General features: G+C 43.3%; 1 long non-coding RNA gene across 2 annotated transcripts in view; it reads left to right on the top strand.

Moving 5' to 3' along the window:
* Positions 1-21,198, top strand: part of LOC108400502 (uncharacterized) — a 56,458-nt gene that overhangs the window by 33,410 nt on the left and 1,850 nt on the right. Inside the window, exons 1-3 of one of the 2 annotated variants that reach the window (XR_001853903.3) lie at positions 11,224-11,440; positions 14,045-14,231; positions 18,483-18,781. This is a non-coding gene — a long non-coding RNA (uncharacterized lncRNA). Of the gene's footprint in view, positions 1-11,223; positions 11,441-14,044; positions 14,232-18,482; positions 18,782-21,198 lie in introns of those variants that run through there. The other variant, XR_012124938.1, reaches the window with a different exon arrangement.

Below are 21,198 nucleotides of genomic sequence, written 5' to 3'. Positions count from 1 at the left end.
CACTTCTGTGATCTCTTTCCTGACATCTGTGATCTCCTTCCGGACTTCATCCCACTGCTCTTGCATTTTTCTCTGCATCTCATCCCACTGCTCTTGCATTTTTCTCTGCATCTCATCCCATTGCTCTTGCATTTTTTTCTGCATCTCTGTCAGCATGTTCATGATTTTTATTTTGAATTCTTTTTCAGGAGGACTAGTTAGGTCTGTCTCCTTCTCAGGTGTTGTCTCTGTGATCTTTGTCTGCCTGTAGTTTTGCCTTTTCATGGTGATAGAGATAGTCTGCAGAGCTGGTACAAGTGACCGCTGGAAGAGCTTCCCTTCTTGTTGGTTTGTAGCCTTTTCCTGGGAGAATAGCGACCTCTAGTGGCTTGTGCTGGGCAGCTGTGCGCAGACAGGGCTTCTGCTTCCTGCCCAGTTGCTTTGGGGTTTATCTCCACTGTTGCTGTGGGCTTGGCCTGGCTGGGGCTGTTCCTCCAAAATGGTGGAGCCCCGTTGGAGGGGGAGCAGCCGGGAGACTATTTATCTCCGTAAGGGGCCTCTGTGCTCCCTGCTGCCCAGGGGGTTAGAGTGCCCAGAGATCCCCAGATTCCCTGCTTCTGGTCTAAGTGACCTGTCCTGCCCCTTTAAGATTTCCAAAAAGCACTCTCCAAACCAAAACAACAACAGCAACAATGAGAGAGGGAACAGAAAGGAAAAAAAAAAGAAAAAACACGCGATTTTTTTTTTTTTTTTCCTCAGGTGCCGGTCCCAGGCACCCGCGCACTGGTCCTGCTGCCCTGTCTCCCTAGCACCAGGGTCCCTGTCCTTTCAAGGCTTCCAAAAAGCACCCACCCACCGGTCCCGCAGGGAAGGAACGCTCAATATTCTTGGTCCTCAGGCACTGGTCCCACGCACCCGCTCACCAGTCCCGCCGCCCTGCCTCCCTAGCACCGGGGTCCCTGTCCCTTCAAGGCTTCCAAAAAGCACTTGGCAAAAAGAGAGAAAAAAAAGGGGAAAAACGCGCGATTTCTTCCGTCCTCAGGTGCTGGTCTCAGGCACCCACCCACCGGTCCCACAGGGAAAAATGCGGGATATTCTTTGTCCTCAGGTGCCGGTCCCAGGCACCCGCTCACCAGTCCCGCCGCCCTGCCTCCCTAGCACCGGGGTCCCTGTCCCTTTTAGGCTTCCAAAAAGCACTCGCAGAAAAGAGAAAAAAAAAGGGGAAAAACGCGCGATTTCCTCTGTCCTCAAGTGCCGGTCTCAGGCACCCGCCCACCGGTCCCGCAGGGAAAAACGGGGGATATTCTTTGTCCTCAGGCGCCGGTCCCAGCCACCCGCTCACCAGTCCCGCCACCGTGCCTCCCTAGCACTGGGGTCCCCGTCCCTTCAAGGCTTCCAAAAAGCGCTTGCCAAAAAGAGAAAAAAAAAAAAGGGGAAAAACGCGCGACCTCCTCCGTCCTCAGGCACCGGTCTCAGGCACCCGCCCCCAGGTCTCGCAGGGAGAAACGCGGGATATTCTTTGTCCTCCGGCGCCGTTCCCAGGCACCTCCTCACCGGTCCCGCCACCCCGCCTCCCCAGCAACGGGGGCCCGTCCCTCTAAGGCTTCCAAAAAGCGCTCGCCAAAAAAAAAACTGCTCCGGTTTCTCTCCACCCGCCGGGAGCCGGGGGGAGGGGCGCTCGGGTCCCGCCGGGCTGGGGCTTGTATCTTACCCCCTTCACAAGGCGCTGGGTTCTTGCAGGTGTGGATGTGGTCTGGATGTTGTCCTGTGTCCTGTGGTCTCTATTTTAGGAAGATTTTTCTTTGTTATATTTTCATAGCTCTATGTGTTTTTGGGAGGAGATTTCCACTGCTCTACTCACGCCGCCATCTTGGCTCCCGCCTTGCAGATACTCTTTTGTGTGAACTAAGCTTCCCCTTGGTGGTCTGGACCCCCGCCTTTGTCCCCCCAAACCTCCTTATGGTGGAAAGAGGGGCTGAGCTCTGCAGTTCACAAAATCTGGTTCTGCCACAGACTGGTCATGAAATTTTGGACAAAACTGTATATAGCCTGGAAAACTGGCTTTACTGTTCTGAGCTCCAACTTCCTCACCTGTAAAATGGATAGAATAATACCTACCTCAAGGTGTTATTGGGAGATTAAATGAAATAGTGCACCTTCCAACCTGTGTCTGACATAAAGGACACAGATAACTCAAGTATGTAGTGTTACACCTTCCTTACTTGATGAAAGACTTGGAAATAGACACTGTAAAGGAAAGAAAAATGATGTTTCTTTGTTTCATAATTGACAGTTTTATCATGATCCAACAGTGTAAAATCAGAAAAGGTTTTCTCCAGGAACTGAGGGGTTGTGGGAACAAAGAGATTGCACATTTCCCTACGCCTCCCACTCCCCCTTTACCTCCTACACAACTGTGACTATTGTAGGAACCATTTAAATAAAGTCAGTTCCTCCTTACAAATCAATAAGAAATACTACCCTCGTTGTTGATACATGAGCAAAGGATATGAGCAGATGAAGCATAAGGAAAATAGGTAAGATAAATAAGCACGGTAATAAATAAGCATTATGGGTAATCCAAGAAATGCAAATGAAGAGAACAACATCATGCTTTGCCTATCAAATTAACACGTATTTTCTTTAGGGAGACTCCTCGATGTGGCAACGGGATAGTGTGACAGGCACTTTCAGATGTTACAGGAAGTTTTTACAATAAGTGAGAAGCCTGCTGGTAGTTCAGGTGATGTGCCAGAAACACTTAAACATTGAAAGTGTTTACGCCTTTTCCTTGGTAATTCCACTTCTGGGGTTTAACGCCAAGGGATAACCTGTCATGCAGAAGATTATGCACAAAGATACTCATTTTGGTCTAGGTATAATAATGAAAAAAAATGGAGCCCAATGAGAGGGTAAGTTACATATGGGCAAGGGACAGCCATAGATAAACGATGTTGCTGGGTGACTGAGAAGACGGAAAGGACTTGGACAGAAAGAAACGCACATACGCAGAGCATCTGCCCTATACGCAATCTGTGCCAGGTTTGTTACACCTGGTATCTTGTTCTAGGTCACGTGCAGCGCGTTTTCCTGTGGGGTTGGGAAGAATAATGAGTCAGGAAGGGCCAACATCCCAGAAGACCCCCTGCTGAGCAGCAGGCACTGTGACATAAGTCCGGAATCTGGCTTTATGTGTCAGCCCTGTTAAGTAGATGACACTTCCCTGGTTTTACGTTTGGGGAAACCAAGGCAGAGAGAAACAATTACCCAGCCTGGGGTCTGAGAACCCCCACGTATCCCTAGGATTCTAATGGCCCCAAGAGCACGTCCGCCCCGGACTGCAGGAGCTGGAGACTCTTGAAAGACCCTCCCTGTCCTGAGCCTTCCTGCCCGCGCTCCTCACACAGCTCTCGGACCTCGGAATGGAGGGGAGGGGAGCCCTCTGCTATTTAAAGAAACTACTCTTCTCTCACATCTTCGGTCCTTCCTTCCTAACCCTGCCTCTAAGAAAACGATTTCATTTACGTTTCTCAGCAGGGAAAGGCTGCGCCCTTAGTGCCTGCCCCCACCTGAATTCTTTTCCTTTGTCTACTCAACAAATGTCATTTCTTGTTTAGGGTCCCAGAGTCTGTGGGGTCAGCGAGCAGTTCAGGGAGGCCTCCTGGGTTTTTTCTTGAGCTGCACTGAGGCTGGCTCCTCCGTGCTCCCAGAGCACGTCCACTTTTCGACATTTAGCATCATTTGCGTAGCTACTGACATCTGGCACCAGAGCTGCGCAGGTGGCTGGGCACAGGGGTGCACAGGAAGCCGCCAATATCCCCAGCAGCCGTCTAGGTGCTCTGGTTGCCCGACAACCACTGAGGGCCTGAAGTTCCTCAGAGAAGGAAATGCAGCTGTCCCTGCCTCAGCCATGCCCGTATCAGCCTTAGCCGAGTTTCAGCTGACTTACTGCAGCCAGGTCCAGGCTGCATGGGAGTCCTGCATCTTGGGGGAGGATGGGCAGGGGGTTGTGTGCAGGTGACCTTAGCCACAACGTCCTTTCCATCCCTTAAGCAGTAACAAAACAAAAGATTTTCCTGCAAACACATCTTGGATGAAAGCAGATTCAGGAAGTGCTGGGTTCATGATTAACTCATGTTTCTTAAGAATCAAAGTTGATTGAACTAGTTAGTTCCTATTTTTTTATTAAAGGAATAATTTGAAAACATTAAAGGAGATGGCATCATATCATCATAATTAATTTTAGTTCCTTAAAGATTTACAAGGGAAAAATTTTATGGACTTATATTTGCCTGAGTCCTGAGAAAGGGCACAGGATGTATTGGTATCAGAGAGATGCAAACACCCCCAGCTCTTATGCATTTTGAGTCGTTGCTGGATTTGATCTCTTTCCTGTGGGGTGTTTGTGTTCCAGAAGTGCACTAGGGAGAGATTTGAAAACAAGGAAACTGGATTTTATAAGGATTGTAGCACCAACTTCTCTCTAGTGATTTTTTTCAGATTCAGTCCCTTGTAAACTGAAACTCCATCTCCCTGTTCACAGTAAATAATCTTTTCTGTAGCTTGTGAGAAAGAGCTTAATACATTTCTTTAAATATGAAATGTGGGAGAGAGAAAATTGTAGTCCGGCAGCCTGTAGCCCACATGGAAACACAGATCTAGCTTCACTGCTGTGATAATTCTTGCAGCCCTCTTGACATATTGCTCTCTGGAAATTCCCTCATTCCTACCTTTTCCTGAACCCTAACCACTGGACTTGTCTTTAATGATTTAGTTTCAAGCAACCAAACATCGTCTGGGGTGGGGGGGAAACAAACTGTTTCCTCCTCTAATGTGTTTTGTCTGTAAGAGACAAAAACCCCTGAATCATTGCCACCAGGGTGCAAGTCTGGTCTACTGTCTCCTGTCTTTAAAAAAAATTCTCCTTTGGAAGCCTAAATACCCCAAAGAAGAAATTAAAAATCAGGAAATAACCACCTTCACAAAGGAAGTTAAACAAAAGGCTGTTTTGCTTAACTTGATACTGTTAAGAACAAACTATACTATAAAGAAAAAAAATTCAACCGAGTCAATTGGAAGGTCTAGTTGGTTTTCCTAAGTGATGAAGAACTTGACAGCGGCCCACTGAGCAAGCAGAGAGTTGCTCGAGTTGCACAAAATAGAAGGGTTTTATAGGAAGGAAGGTGGGACAGTAAGTTATTAGCTAAAGAAAAGAAGGCATTATTTCAAGCCAGGACTCCTTTGGGGAGGGGGAAGGAAGGGAATGGAGGGTTCTTAGTGTGAAGATTACCTCACTAGAGCTGATCAGGAAATTTCAGATTGATGGTTAAAAGGTCCCCTTCCTGGGATAAATCAAAACTATAATTAAGTCTTGGTTTGCTCTTGTGGGGGGCAAATGACTCCATTTTGGCATTTTGCTTCTTTTTTTTAAAATAATTCCCCTCTTTTGATTAGACTCTCAGCCTAACTGAGAGACGTGATAAAAAAAACTAGGGAATTAGTACCATTTTCAGCTATTGCTCTACAATTCTCGTGGTTCTGTGATACTCTCAGATTGTGGCGCCAGGCTCACGATCCTTAAGTCAGTCATTTTCTCCACTTCTCCATTGATGTTCCAGACTCAGCGAGATCATTGGCTTGGTGCTTAGCTGCTGAGGGCACACAGTGAGAGCTTTCAAGAGGGCACAGTGTGCCAGGGCGATTATAAGCAGGGTAATTCCCAATGTTTGGAGTGCACTTCAGAGCCGTAGTCCCCAAAACAGAAACGATCAGAATTAAACAAGTCAAAGAAAGCCCCTGTTGAAGGAACCACTACTTCAAGCCAGATGGCTTGCTTAGTGGTCTTACCTAACTGAGTTCCAAGCTCCCAGGAAGTGTTGATCTAGGTACAGTAGGTGGTGTTGGCCATTGCATAGACACCTCTTTGCTCAGCTAAGAGATCTAAGTATCTTTGCTGTGCCGCTGTTACTGACACAGACTGACCAACAGTATCCTTTGAGTTGGGATCTGGGAAGTCTTCTTTAACTTGATGATAGGCTTGAGCACAAGACATTAGAGATTTACAGTATAGCTGGTCATTCTTGCATGGAACAAGGAATCAGAAGGTTATATACCAAGAGACAATGGTCTGCTAGTGACTATTCATGTGGAATATTTTATATTTCCTAAAGGGAGTGCTGCAAACAGTCAGCAATACCATGGGCCGAGGAAGTTCAGTAGTTTTGGCAAGTTTAGAAGTTTTAGTTTGAAGGTCCCATTAGTTCTTTTGACCTTGCCTAATTGAGGATGATAGGGACAGTGATAATTCCAAGAAGTCTGCAGGTCTTTCATTAAGGCTTGTACAACTTGCCCACTGAAATGGATGCTTAGATCACTGAAGATTATGGAAATTATATCCCAAGAGGAAAACATTTTCTAACAATTTTTTTGCCACTGTGAGGGCATCAGCTTTGTGGCAAGGGAAAGCTTCAATCCATATACTGGAAAACACATATGCAATAACAAGAACATATTAACAACCTTACCAAGGGTTAGCTGAGTGACTTCCAGTTGCACATGTTCAAAGGGTCCAGAGAGAGGAGGTCTGAGCCTCTTGAGACAAAAATAGTTTTTCTAGGATTATGGACCAGGCAGGTCAGACTTACTGATTAACTGTTTTTTTTGCTACTTTATAGAAGTCTCCCCACCAATGGATACTCATAATCTGAGTCATCTTAAAATGCATTACTGTGGGTGAAGGAATGCAAAACCTGAAAAATGGGATTTGCCAGAGAGCCAGGAAGAACCAGCTGGCCAACTTGGGTTTCCCGTAACTCTGAGAGCTCATTGCTTATGCATCTTAATTTCTCTGATTTAGCAGCAGACTGTTGTCATGTTACAAGGATATCAGGATGGCAAAAGTCTGGCAATAAGGGGCCGTTTTTTTTGCAGAATCAGAATGGGCTTCACCCACACATGGCACACTTTTTATAGTTTCTGCTGCTGCTGCCTGTGCTTGACAGTCAGGGCATTTCTGGGGTACTCAGGCTTAGTCCTTTTAATGTGAGTCTCAGTTTTGATGACAGCAATTTCAGAAGGAAAAAGGATTAAGTCATGGAAGTATTTTCAGGGTTTATCACTCTGTAACATTTGAGTTTTGAGCCATGTGACTTTATTAGCTATTCAAAAGCTTAATGAAAGTTAAAAAAAAAAAGAATAAGCTGTCCTGACTCACTCTGGACCTGAAGATACAAACAGGTTGAAAGGGAAAAGATGGGAAAAGATGTAGACATAAATAAAATATCTGGGGTGGCTCTTTTAGTAGCAGAGAAATAGATTTTAAGTAAAGAAAAATGCTATAAGAGACAAAGTGGGACATTTTCTATTGATAAAGTATCATTTCATCAAGAAGATATAACAAATACACAATATGCATCAACAGAACCTCCCATTTAGGGAACAAATATGACAGAATTGAAGAGAGAACTAGATCTATGATAATAGTTGAGACTTTCAATAATGGATAAAACATCTAAACAGAGCATCAGCAAATCATAGCAGATGTGAGCAATACTATAAATCAACTAGATCTAAAGCACATACACAGAACATTCCACCCAAAAACAGCAGAAGGCACATTTTTCTCAGTTGTGCATGGACCATCTCTAAGATAGACCATGTTAAGCTGTAAAACAATTCTCAATAGATTTCAAAAGATCAAAATTATAAAAAACATCTTTGCCCATAATGGAATGAAGGAGGAAATAAAAAACCAAAAGAAAACTGGAAAATTTGTAATTACATTGAAGTTAAACAACATACTCTTACACAACCAATGGGCCAAAGAAGAAATCACAAAGGAAATTAGAAAATACTTTGTGTTGAATGCAAATGAAATAAACATACCAAAACTTATGGGATGCAGTGACAGCAATGCTCAGAGATTATTTTTTTGTTTGCAAATATCTACATTAAAAAATAAGAAAGATATTAAATCAACAACCTAAATTTACACCTTACAGAAATAAAAAGAGAAGATCAAACTAAAGTTAAAGCCAGAAGAAAGGAAATAATAAAGATTAGTGCAGAAATAAATGAAATAGAGTAGGAAAATAATAGAATCAATGAAACCACAAGGTGGTTTTTTGAAAACATCAACAAAATTGATAAACTTTTACCTAATCTAAGAAAAAAAATGAGATGGTGCCATTAACTAAGCTGAAATATTAAAATTGGGACATTCCTGACCACTTCATAGAAATTGAAAGGATTATAAGAGATCCCATGAAGAATTTTATGCTCACAAATTAAATAATCTACATAAAATGGACAAACTACTAGAAATATATTATCAAAATTGATGTAAGAAGAAATAGAAAATATCAGCAGACATATAACAAGAAAAGAGATTGAATTAATAATCAAAAACTTCCTGGACTTTGTCCAGAATGAGATGTGTTCTCACTGCTGAATCTTACCAAGCATTTAAAGAAGAATCAACACCAATCCTACTCAAATTCTTCCAAAAAACAGAAGAGGGATGAACACTTCTCAGAATATACTCCCCCCCTAGTTTTATTGAGATATAAGTGTTATATACACTGTATAAGTTTAAGATATAAGCATGACTTGATTTACATGCATTCTAAAGTGATACCACAGTAAGTTTAGTTAACACCCATCATCTCACATAGATACAAAAAAAAAGAAAGAAAGAAATTTTTTTCCTTGTGCATAGGATCTATTCTCTTGACAACTTTCAAATATGCCATGAAGCAATGGTAACTATATCATCATGTTGCACATTCTATTCCATAGATTTTGTACATTCAATTACTTCCAATGCTTTCTATGAAGCCAGCATTGCCCTGATAAGAAAGCCAGACAAAGATACCACAAAAAAACTGTAGCCCAGTCTCCTTGATGAATATAGATGCAATATCCTCAACAACATGCTAGCAAATGAATCCAACAGCACATTATAAGGATTATACATAATTACAAAGTGGGATTAATCCCAGGAATGCAGTGGTGGCTCAAAATAAGAAAATTAGTCAGTGTAACACATCATGTTGATAGAATGAAGGAAAAAAATTCATGATCATCTTAATAGACAGAAAAAATATTTGATAAAATTTAACACCCTTTCATGATAAAAAGTCTCAGCAGACTAGAAAAAGAAGGGAACTTCCTCAACATGGTAAAGGGCATTTATGAAAAGCCCACAGTGAACATCATACTCAATGGTGAAAGACTAAAAACTTTCCCTTAAAGGTCATGAACAAGAAAAGTGTGCTTGCTTTCACCACTGCTATTCAACATTGTACAGCCAGTCCCCAGTGCAATTAGATAAGAAAAACAAATGAAAAACACCCAAATTAAAAAGGAAGATGTAAAATTATCTCTTTGCAGATGACATGAATGAATATATAGAAAACCCTATCAAATCCTTACACAAAATGAACTAGCAGAGTTAATAAATTCAACAAAGTTGTAGGGTGCACAACCAATGTATATAAAATAAAAATGTGCTATGTTTTTATACATTAGCAATGAAAAGTCTGAAAAGGAAATTAAGAAAATAACCCCACTTATGACAGTGGAAGAAAAGTATGTAGGAACAAATTTAACCAATGAGGTGAAAGACTTGTATAGTACCATTACAAAATATTCCTGACATAAATTAAAGAAGGCCTAAATAAATGAAAATCATCCCATTTCATGGATTGACAATATTGTTAAGATGGCAATACCCCCAAAATTAATCTACAGATTCAATGCAATCACTATCAAAATTCCAATAGCCTTTTTTTCAGAGATGAGAGAGCTGATCCTCAAATTCATATGGAGGGCTCACATTTCCCAATTTCAAAAGTTGCTATAAAACTACAGTACTCAAAACAGTATGGTACTGGCATTAAGAATACACAGAGACCAATGGAATAGAACTGAAAGTCCAGACATAAACCAAAACATTTATGGCAAATGATTTTCAATAAGGACATCAAGATCATTCAATGGGGGAAAAGAATAACCTTTCAACAAATAGTGCTGAGACAAATGGATAGTTACATGAAAAAGAATGAAGTTGAATGTTTACCTAAGAAAACAAATGAAAAACACCCAAATACAAAAATGAATTCAAAATGGATCAACCTAAACATTAGAGCTGAAATGATAAAACTATTAGAAGAAAACACAGGGGTAAATCTTCATGACCTCAGATTTGGCAAAGGATTCTTAGATTTGACATTAAAAGCATGAACAACAAGAAGGAAAAAAAATAAATTGGGCTTCATCAAAATTAAAAACTTTTGGATATCAAAATATTATCAAGAATGTGAAAAGATAATCCTACAGGATAAGAGTAATATTTTCAAATGGTTTGTCTGCTAAGGGTCCAGTATCAAGAATATATAAAGCTCAAGAACAAAAAAGCAAACAATAAAAAAATTTTAAAAATAGGTAAAGGACTTTGCTAGACATTTCTCTAAAGATAATACACTAGTGGCCAGCAAGTGCATGAAACAATGTTTAACATCATTGGCCATTAAGGCAATACAAATCAAAACTTCAATGAGATGGCACTTCACACCTACAGGATGGCTTTAATTAAAAAAAACTGGTGAAGATGTGGATAAATGGGACCCCAAAATTGTTGGGAATGTAAAATGGCACAATCACTGTGGGAAGTGGTTAGGCAGTTCCTCAAAAAAATAAATTTAAGAGTTACAATATGACCCAGAAATTCCTCTCCTAGGTGTATATTCAAGAGAATAAACTTTATATCCAAACAAACTTACACAGAAAGGTTTATAACAGCATTATTCATAACTAAAAGGCGTAAACAACCCAAATGCCTGTCAATGAATGAATGGATAAACAAATTGTGGTATATACCTACAATGGAATATTTGGCCATAAAAGGGTAGAAAATATGGGTACATAGTGCTTGGATGACCTTGAAATCACTATGGTAAGTAAATGAAGCCAGACACAAAAGGTTATATATTTTGTGATTCCTTTTATGTGGTATATTCAGAATAGGCAAATCCAGAAACAGAAAGCAGACTACTGGCTACCAGGGGATGAGGAAGGGGAAGAGAGTCTGATTATTTAATGGGCATGGGGTGTTTTTCTGAGATGATAGAAATGTTTTGAAACTAGCAAGAGGTGGTGGTTGCACATTATGAATATATGAAATGCCACTGAATTGTACATATTATAGTTTTAGTTGTATTTATTATAATTTCACCTCAATGAAAACAAGAGACATGCACCTAAGAGTATGCTGGTATAATTTTTTGAAATTCAACAAAGAAGAACAGAAACCTGGAAAGATTCCAAAGGAAAAATAACCCAACTTCTCATCTGTAATACCGGAAGCTTAGTGACAGTGAAAAGACATCTCTGAGCTTTCTGAAGAAAAGCACAGCAACCCACAAATCCTTTCAAATCAGCCTCAGCGTCACTTACTTTCAGGGTAAGAGAAGGTATCAGCACTTAAGTAAGGAAGCAGAGAATGTGTCACCCACAGAGCCCATAGGAGGAAAGTCCTCAGAAAAGTTTCCCATCAAACAACAAAATAGTTATAACAGAGATCTCAAGAGTAGGGAAAGAAAGAGTAAACAGCAGTAAGCAAAGATCACACAATAAATATAAGTAAACCACAATACATGATGGTAATGTGGCTGGGAATTTGTGATTTAAGTTGTAAGTAAAGCATGTTATAAGATGGTGGAGGGAGGAGAGAACATGGGCTAGGGAATGTTTTCATCCTACTTTGGGTGGTGGTCATGTAGAGGGCAGGAGGGGTATAATTTGAATATTTTCATATAATAACAGAGAAATATATGTGTTAAGAATGTAGGTACTAATGGAATGGAGAAGCACGAAACAATTGTGAAACTCCTAAGGATGAAAAAAGAGGATGGAAAGTAGACTAACCTCACCTCTCAGCCGAGCTACCATGGTTGCCCACCCCTTCTCTTCTTGAAGCACTTTCCTTCTTTGATTTTTAGGACACGGCACTCACTGGGTTTTCCCTGCTGCCGCTCCTTCTCCACCTCCCTTAACAGACCCAAATCCTTTGGTAGTTCTCTGCCCTCTTTCCTTCCCTACGCATGCTCTCTCTCTAGGTGGTTTTAGTTACTTCCATGTCTCTAAGGAGCGTGAGTCCGCTGAGGATCACATCTTCAGTCCTGACCTCTCCGCTGAGATTCAGACCCACACCCTACTGCCTACCTAACACCTGTTCTTGGAAGCCCAAGTTAACATGTCTAAAACCACATTCTTGTTTTATGCCTACCCTCCCCCCAAACCTGTTCCTCCCTAGGTTTTAATAATAACTAAAGCTCAATAAATGTCATAGCACCTACCCAGTTGCTTAAGCCAAACAACTAGAAGTCATCCATGATTCTTCTTTTCCTCCAGGCTAGTAACCAGGCCATTAGCAATCCTTGTCGGTTGTCCTCCCAGTTTTGCTGACTCTTTCCACTCCCCCCATCCCCTGCCACTATTTCCCTCTCACTTAACCTATTGCAAGAGCCTCTTACCCTCCTAAAAATCACTCTCCACACAATATCTATTCTAAAGGGATCATTAGAAGTGTAAATCATACGATATCACTCTGCTAAAAGCATCCAGTGGCTTCCTGTTGCATTTAGAGAACGTCCGCACTCCCCACCCACCCCAAAAAGCCTTCCTTGCCTGTCTTGTCCTGCCTCCAGATCTCTTCTTTGCTCATTCTGCTCCAGCCATGGGTCTTCCTTCTGTCGCACAAAGTGGCCAAGATCAGTTCTTCATTGGGGTCTTTGCACGTGGTCTTCCTTTTGCCTGGAATAATTTATTCTGTCTTGTCATCATTCAGGACAAACCTTAATTGTCAGTGCCTCAAAGGAGGCTTTCTTGATGAAGTACTACACCCCGTACCTTCACCAAACCACCACTATTTTGTCACACTATCCTAGTGTCAGTCAGAGTTCTCAGTTACAAGCAGCAATTAACTGAATAATGAATACATATATTGGAGGATAGCAGGTGGTCCACGGAACTTTGAGGGGTCCAGGTGACCGGACTTTGAGACTAGTCATCGAGGAACCATACTCTAAGTCATACCACAGAGGTTGGTCCAGTAAGAGCTGATATGTCACTCCTGGCACTGACATCAGAGCTCACACTCCAACCGCTTGGACTCTGGGCCCTTGCCTTGCCCCAGAACCGCTGCCACTATTGCCTCAGGCGCCTGGATACGGCTGCTGCCATGAGTGCCGCTATCGCTAGCACAGATCCTCTCCTCATGTCACGAGCTTATGTTGGAAAGTCTGGGGTGGGTGCATTTGATTGGAGGAGCCCAGGTCATGTGCCATCTCGGCTGCAAAGGAGCCTGGGAAAGCGAGTATCTGGCATTTTCAACTTCCATAGTGGGATGTTGGCTCTACCTTATAAGGGCGAGGATTCTGCCAACAGGAGAAGGAAGTTCAGATGCCAGGCAACAGATACGACATCTGAGCCACCTCCTTTTATTTTCTTCATAAGACCTATAATTATCTGAGGTCATTTATATTTTTCACCTGCTTTTTTTTCAGTAGTGTCCCTCCCTAGAATGGAAGCTCCAGGAACAGGGACCTGGTCTGCGTGTTCACCACTGTATCTCCAGGAACTGCAACAGTACCTAGCTTGCTAGGCATTAATTGACGAGGCAGGCTGAGGACCCAAAGGGATAAAAATTTGTATCCAACATGTTTAGGTTGGAGAAAGAGAGAACACTCATGTGTCAAATGCCACAAGTTGGTTTCTTTTTTCCTGGAATTAGACCAAAAGCCATGTTAGGTTCACGCTGCAAGAAAAGGAAAGAGCCTGAGCCTGGGAGGGTGACAGACGTGTGCTTGAATCAAAATTGCCGTATTCTAGGCAAGGTCAATGCCTGAGCAAGTTACCTCTGCAGCTTTGTTACCTTGTCTGTAAACGTGGAGAATTATCTCTTTTTGTAAATGTGAAATTAATGTCATGTGAAAGCAGATAGTAGAGACAGCATAACATTTGAGCCCCTTCTTTCTTTCTTCTCTCTTAACTATTCCTTCACCAGGTTCCCAGACTGTCCAAGACCCCAGTACTTCCTGCACATTGGAAAGGATTGTGGGGCAATCTGTCCAGCTGCAAATGAACTCCTCTGTGGGCCCGAACATCCGAGAGATTGAGTGGAATTGGAATTCTAAGCATGAGAAAGAATGGCTTCTGGTGTCTTGGAAACCTGGTACCCGTAATCCTGAATGGTATGAAATTGAAGAAAAATACAGGAACAGATTCAACCTGACAGAGATGGCTTTTTTGATGTGCTCCACATCTGCCACGCTTCTCCTCACCCACCTGCCCCCTTTCCCCTCCTTGAAGGATGCTGGGGGCTCTCCCAGGAATACCCATCTCTCACACCTCTCCTGTACGACTGGCGAATCCTCACTGAGTGAGAGCAGGGGGAAGTGAGGGACTCCAACGTGGGTGATGGGAATGCTTATAATAAGAGGCTGCGTTGACTGGGTGGACTGTCCATGCCGGGGTTTCCAGTCGGCGAAGGCTGGGGCAAATGCCCGCTGGCTCCCGGGCGTCCTGATCTTGTCTCCGTCTCTTCCTTGTTGATAAAGTCCTTGATAAACGCCATACTAGTGCAGTCTCATCCTACGTCTTTTGGCAGCAAGAAATGGAAACCTACTCAAATGAGGTCAATAAAGAGGGTTTTTGTTGTAGATACATGGATCTCATAGGAGGAAGATCAGCAAAGGAACTCCTCCTCATTCTCAGAGGAACTGGAAAACTCACGGGCATGCTCCTCTCTGTCAGAGGCCATTTGTCCTCTCATCTTTGCTCTGTGTGTCTCTCTCTGTCTTTCCTGTCAGCTTTATTCTCCTGAGGTTGTTCACATGGCCTTCTGTACCTATGGGTCCTACTCGGCCAGAGAGCAAAGGGACATTCCTGGCCTTCGCTACACAGAAAATTTCAGGGAAGGACTCTGCTGGCTGTGCGTGGGTCCAAGCCCCTTGATGGGGCACTGGCCAGGGGACTAGCACCCTCTGATTGGCAAGGCCTGGGTTGTGGGCATCCTTGTGACCAGAGTCAGGGTGCTGCGACGGACAATCATCAAGACCACCAGGTTGGAGCAGAAGAGGAGTTACCAGAAAAAGTAGAAAAAAAAAGTAGGAAAAAAAAAGATGTTACCTGGTTTCCTCTCAACTTGCTTTCCATTATCTGACAACCCACAAGTGTCCACGTTAAATCTGCCAATAACACCTGTTCACTCCCCATCCTCTGTAGAAGTAGGTACTCATCTCAGCATTAGAGACCCTCCACGAATTGATGTCATCTTTCTAGCCTTGTTTCTAGGCAAACACACTGTTCCTAAAATAGGGCCTCTCTCTCCCCCTTACCTCATGACGTTCAGAAAGGCGCTGTCTTAAACAAAGGCTTCCCTGATCACTATCAAGTGAGCCTCTCCATTCTGAAGTCTCAAAGTTCTTGTTTCTAATTCTTCCATGGATCATGTTTCTCTCTGACTTGCCCTGGAGTTATTTGTGTGTGGTCCGCTCTCCACTTGAGAGCAGGGTTCATGCCCTACTCTCCTTGGCACCTACCCACTGTTTGTACAGTTCCCAGTAGGAATTCAGGAGGTATTCCTTTAACAGAAGAGATTTGAGCAATATTTGAAGGATACTTACAGAAACACATCTAATTTTTCTAGGATTTTTGATTATTCAAGGCAGATAAATATTCCTTCACCTATTGAAAATAGCATCTAATAAAAATTCATATAACCTGATTGCTGTGTGAATATTTTAAATGCCTAAGAGCAAAGGTTCTAAATACCTGTCAGTGTTTCATAACTTTTAATTGGTCTTCTAAAGAAGCTACTTAAATATACTATTTTTTCTAGGCACGTGTTCAAACAAGTCTTGGGAAAGGCCACAAATATGTATGCTTTATAACTATCCCATATCAGGGGTTGGCAAACTGTAGTCATCAGTGAAATCCAGCCCAGTGTCTGTTTTATAAATAAAGTTTTATTGGAACACAGCCACATCCATTTATTTACATGTTGCATTTGACTGCTTTCTCCATGTAATGTCAAAGTCGTGTAGTTGTAACAGAGACCATTTGGCAGGTGAAACTATGTATCTGACCCTTTATGGCAAAGAGCCTGCTCCTGCCCGGATAATTCGCTGACATGGCCAGTCCATGCAACTTTATAGGTTATTGCGGGGATTAAATGAATTAATGCAAAGCCCTTGGAGCTGTGCCCGGAAATACATACCTGCTCAGTAAATGCTAGTTATTTTTTTTTCATCTGCTAATGAAACAAATTATATTAATAAATTTCCTAATTAGACTATTTTACAATCCTGTAATAAAGCCAACTTGATCATGATGTATTGCATGATGAAATTTGCTCCTGTTTAATTTAGGAATTTTAGGTTCTTTGTTTATAACTGCTATTAACCCATGAATTTGCAAATGTGTTTAGTCTTGTTTTGGTTTGGGTATTCTCTTTTTCTGATGCAACTATTAAAGTTAAACTATCCTTTCAGAATGACCTGAGAAACATCTTACCTTTTAAAAATCTCTGAAACACTGTGTATAACACAGGAATTTCATTTTCCATGATCATTGGGTAGCACTCACCCCCTAAAAACCATATGCACTTCATGCCCTTTATAAGGTCAGATCTTTGGCCACCTTTCTAATTTCTTCTGAGGCTGGGGATGTATTCAGGTTTGTGGCCCCTTCTTAATAGAATTTTGATCACTTATACTTCTAGAAAAGGATTATTTCATTTAGTTTAAAACTTATTGATCTGTAGTTGTACATATTGTTCCCTTATAATTTTTAATAATGTTTCCCTATCTGTAGTCCTGGCCTGCTTCTCATTCCTAATGATATTTACTTAAAGCTTTAATTTTTTTAGTCAGACCTCAATATTTTTATCTTGATTGTTTTTAATCAACTTTTGATTTTGCTGATCAAATCACCTTTTTAATTGTCATCTATGCACATAAGCTAAGAATATGTTTCTGCAATTAGCATAAAACTTGATTTTCAAAGGCTTAAGGAAGTGAGGGTTTATTTTTCTCAGGTAACAAGGAATCAGGAAGTAGCCGTTGCTGGTGACAGTCATTGCTCAGCATTGTCACTGGGGACCTGGGCTCCTTGTATCTTCCTGCTCCCCTGTCCCTGATACATAGTCTTACGTCTCAGGCCTGTTGCTCCGTGGTCCGGGATGGCTCTTGCTCCAGACATCATTCCCTTAGAAAGAGTGCCCAAGACAGAAGGACAGGAGAAGAGTCCTTCTTGTGAGGCTTTGTCTTTTCAGGAGAGAAAACCTTTCCTCTCCTCCAGCAGATTGACCTCTACTCCATTGGTCAGGACCAATGCAACTGTAAGAGAGACTGAAAAAGAGAATTTATCTTTCCAGATTCTACAGTAGAGAAAGGCAAGGACAGAGAGGGAGGTGGGACTGATTGTGGAGTGAGCCACCTATCAGAGTGGCCAAGTGGCTTAACATCTATTTTTACCCATATTACATCCTCCCCTCTAATCTTTTTAGGTTTATCCATCATAGGCATACTGGATTTGATAATTTATCCTTGAATTTCCAATAGCATTCTGGTTTTCATTTTGTTAGATTTTTTTTTTTTGCGCTTCATGACATTTAAACATTTCCAAACCATGTTGTTAGGTACATATTTATCTATGTCTCTATAGTGACTGTGGCCACATCTGCAACCGTGTTGTTGACATTTTGTCTATGATTTTCCATCTCTTTCTTTCTAATCTCTCTGTATCATTAGGTAATGTAAATATTGTACAGCTGCATGTGTTTAACCTGAGTCTTGGCTCTTTAATATGAGGATATAATGCATTCAAATGTGTTTCAATTTTTTACATGTAAGAACCTGCTCCTGACATCTTATTGCATGTTTTTTTTTAAATATACCATTTTTCCTGTTGTTTTCTAGCCTTTCGATGCATTAGTAGAGTTTCCTTTGATCCAAATTTCTCTGGTAGTTTGGAAGTTCTACTGCCCTGTACTTTTATCTTACCAGTTAGGAAACTTCAATGTTTCCTTCAACATTCAAGAATATTCAGTACTTTGTTCTTTCTCTGAACCAAATAAGAACTTCCACATGTTTTTCCACTGTATTCTCAACCTCTCCCATGTATGGTTATTATATGTCTGAGACTATCTATAATTGTCATCACATGTATAATTATCATGTATACATATATTTATGTAATTATCATATACATTATGATTGCTTGCTTATCTATCTAGACTTAACTGATCATGGCAGAGCCTCAACTGTCTGCCCCTGGGCTGGGAGTTGGACCCCCACCCTTGGCCATGGGGAGTGGACTCCTTCCCAACGCCTGTGTTGAGAAACTTCACATGGCTGCATCACATAGGGGAGAGTGAGCGATGTACCTGGGGGGACCTCCAACCCTGAAGCTCACTTTCTGTTCCATTCCTCTTATCCCAGAGCCCATCCCGCAGCCCCAGATTCAGATTCATGTGGCATCCAGCGCATCAGGCTGGTGCAATATCAGCCTGGAGTGCTGGACCCCAGGAGCCACAGAGGACCTGGAAGTGACCTGGCTGAGTACTGGCCTTCCCAGGGAGCTGGAGCAGAGAGAGACACTGGGCCCAGCCCCCAACTCCAGGAATCTAACCCTGAGCTGGCTCCTGAGTCAGTCAGTCGGCAGCCTCACCTGCATGGTCTGCAACCTGTGGACAGGAAGAATGCAACTTTACAGCTGGAGGACATCTGTTCACGGAGGGGTGAGTGTGATCTGTTAGGAAGGGCTGCGAGAATGGGCGAGCAGACGGTGCGTGAGGGGAAAGCCTGGGAGGGCTCGGGAAAATGCTGGGACTGGGAGCATTTTCTGGCAGTTGATGTGATGCAACCAGAAGGTGCCCACCACAGTGAATGGCATCCCTTGTTATAGTCTTCAGAATTGCAAGTGCAGAAGTTGGCCCAGTATCTGGAGACTGTTGCATCATTCCGGACATAAATGCGGCCCTGACGCGTGGCTGCTCCCGTTCCCAGCACTGAGGAGGCTGGGGGGCTGAATTAGTCACTAGCATCCAAGCAGGGGAGAAGGACTTGCAGACTAAGGACTGAGGAGCCCTCAGGCATGTGCCCCGCCCTGGACTGCTCCTGTCCCCCAGACCCAGCCCCTCTCCCTGCACACTTTCAGGCTGAGAAATGTCTCCCCACCACCCCACTTTTTTTTTTTACCAGACGCATTTTTTTTGAGGGTGGTTACCACCTCTAAGTTCAGAAACCACAGTCCAACCACTCCTTGACAAGGCGAGTACCTGCAGTCACTATGACCAGTCACCACACCTGCCCTGGCAGCCCAGGCTTCACCGTGGCTGTATGAAGGGACTCTACAGGGGATGTTCAGGTTCTGAGGAGCAGCAGGAAAGCCCCCATCTTCTCCTCCCCCGCCCCACAGTCCCTGCCCTCCTATCAGCCTGAGATCCTGCCATGAATGCCTCCTCTTTGGGGAAAGGCTTTGTGGTCCCCACTGATGAGATGCCCCCGGGCGAGCATCTCAGGTGGCTACTGGCCCTCAGTTGGAAATGGGCGTTCTGCTCACGGATGGGATCATTCCGCCCAGGGGAAGGCCCGGAGGCAGGGCTAGCTGGGCAAGGAGTGGACACTTAAGGGACTTCCAGGAAGCCCTAATTCCGAACACCTGGAGGGCTTAGCAAAACGAAGATTGCTGGACCCACTCTCAGGGTTTCTGGTCAGGGCGTCTAGGGCTGAGTTGGCACTTCCAACAGGTTTCCAAGGGAAGCTGGTGCTCCTGGTGCTACCTTTTGGGAACTACTGGGCTAAAGGGCGATCAGGGGCAAGCAAGTAGAGAGGCTGTCTGGGCTCCCAGGGTAGCCTGGGGCTGGGTCTCCCCCTGACTTCTCCAAACAGGGGGCAGCTCCAGATCATTGAGCCACAGAAGAGCAGGATCTTAGGAATCCCCCGGTCAGGCCCAACAGGTTAGGGTGGGGACAAGCTGCCCCCAGAAGGAGCCCCGGGACCAGGCAGGGAGCTGTGCTAAGCACAAGGCAGAGGGGGCTCTCCTCGCTCCCAGTCCAGCGTGCTGGGCACGGTCCCCAGCTGCCTCAGGGCCCGCCACATTGTGGCCTCCCATCACAGCCCCTCTGAGTTATGTCCCCACCTGACCTGGACCTCAGGGGACTCAGGAAATAGCTTCTTGGGACCCAAACCCCAATACTCCCTCCCAGAGAAGAACAGGAAGGGAGCAATGTATGTATGACTTCGGGAAAAAGAAACAGATCAGGTGACATCTGTCCCCAGACATTCAGCTCCGCCCTGGAGCCCCCTGCCCTCAGTCCCTGCCCTTGGGGGGCTCCCAGCCTGATGGAGAAAATGAGTTCCCTCCCAGGACACAGGGAGACACACACAGACTAGAGATCCAGGTGGCAAGAAAGAGCAGAGTCCGGAAGAACGGGTGTGAGACCCCGCTGTGACACTGACCTCTTTTTTTGTTTTTTCTGGGTATTAAAAAAATTTATTTCTTAAAATTGTGGTAAATTTCACGTTACATAAAATTGATCACCTTTATTATTTTTAGCATAGTTCAATAGCATTAAGTGCATTCAGTTGTGCTACCATCCCCACCATCTCCGGAACTATTTTCATTCTGCAAAACAGAAACTCTGTGTCCACGGAACAGTAACTCGCCATTCCCCCGTCTCCAACCTTAGCCCCTGGCAACTGTCATTCTGCTTTTTCTTTTTTTTTTTTATTAAGGTATCATTGCCATACACTCTTATGAAGGTTTCACAAGAAAAGCAATGTGGTTATTATATTCACCCTTATTATCGAGGCCCCCCCCCAGACCCCATTGAAGTCACTGTCTGTAGTGCGGTAAGATGCCACAGAGTCACTACTTGTCTTCTCTTCTGACACTGACTTCTTGATCAACCTTAGAAAATTACTTTATTCCCTGGGGTTCAGTTCCTTCTTTTATAAAATGGAGGTCCCAGTAATAACACCTTACAGCTCTCTGACGCTTTGCGGTTTTTCAAGGCACTTTTGCAGGGAGAGTGGGCCAGGTGATGTGCAAGTTCGTCCAACTAATACTTTCTGAGGGTCCACCGTGTCCCCAGAATTGTTCGGCTCTCTGCTACAGAGGTCAAGGAAACCACAAAAATCATTGGCCTCATAG

This window comes from Manis javanica, chromosome 14 (assembly GCF_040802235.1).
Source record: "Manis javanica isolate MJ-LG chromosome 14, MJ_LKY, whole genome shotgun sequence".
Taxonomy (NCBI): Eukaryota; Metazoa; Chordata; class Mammalia; order Pholidota; family Manidae; genus Manis; species Manis javanica.
Note: the sequence above shows the minus strand (reverse complement) of the source record. Positions and strands in the feature narration are given on the sequence as shown.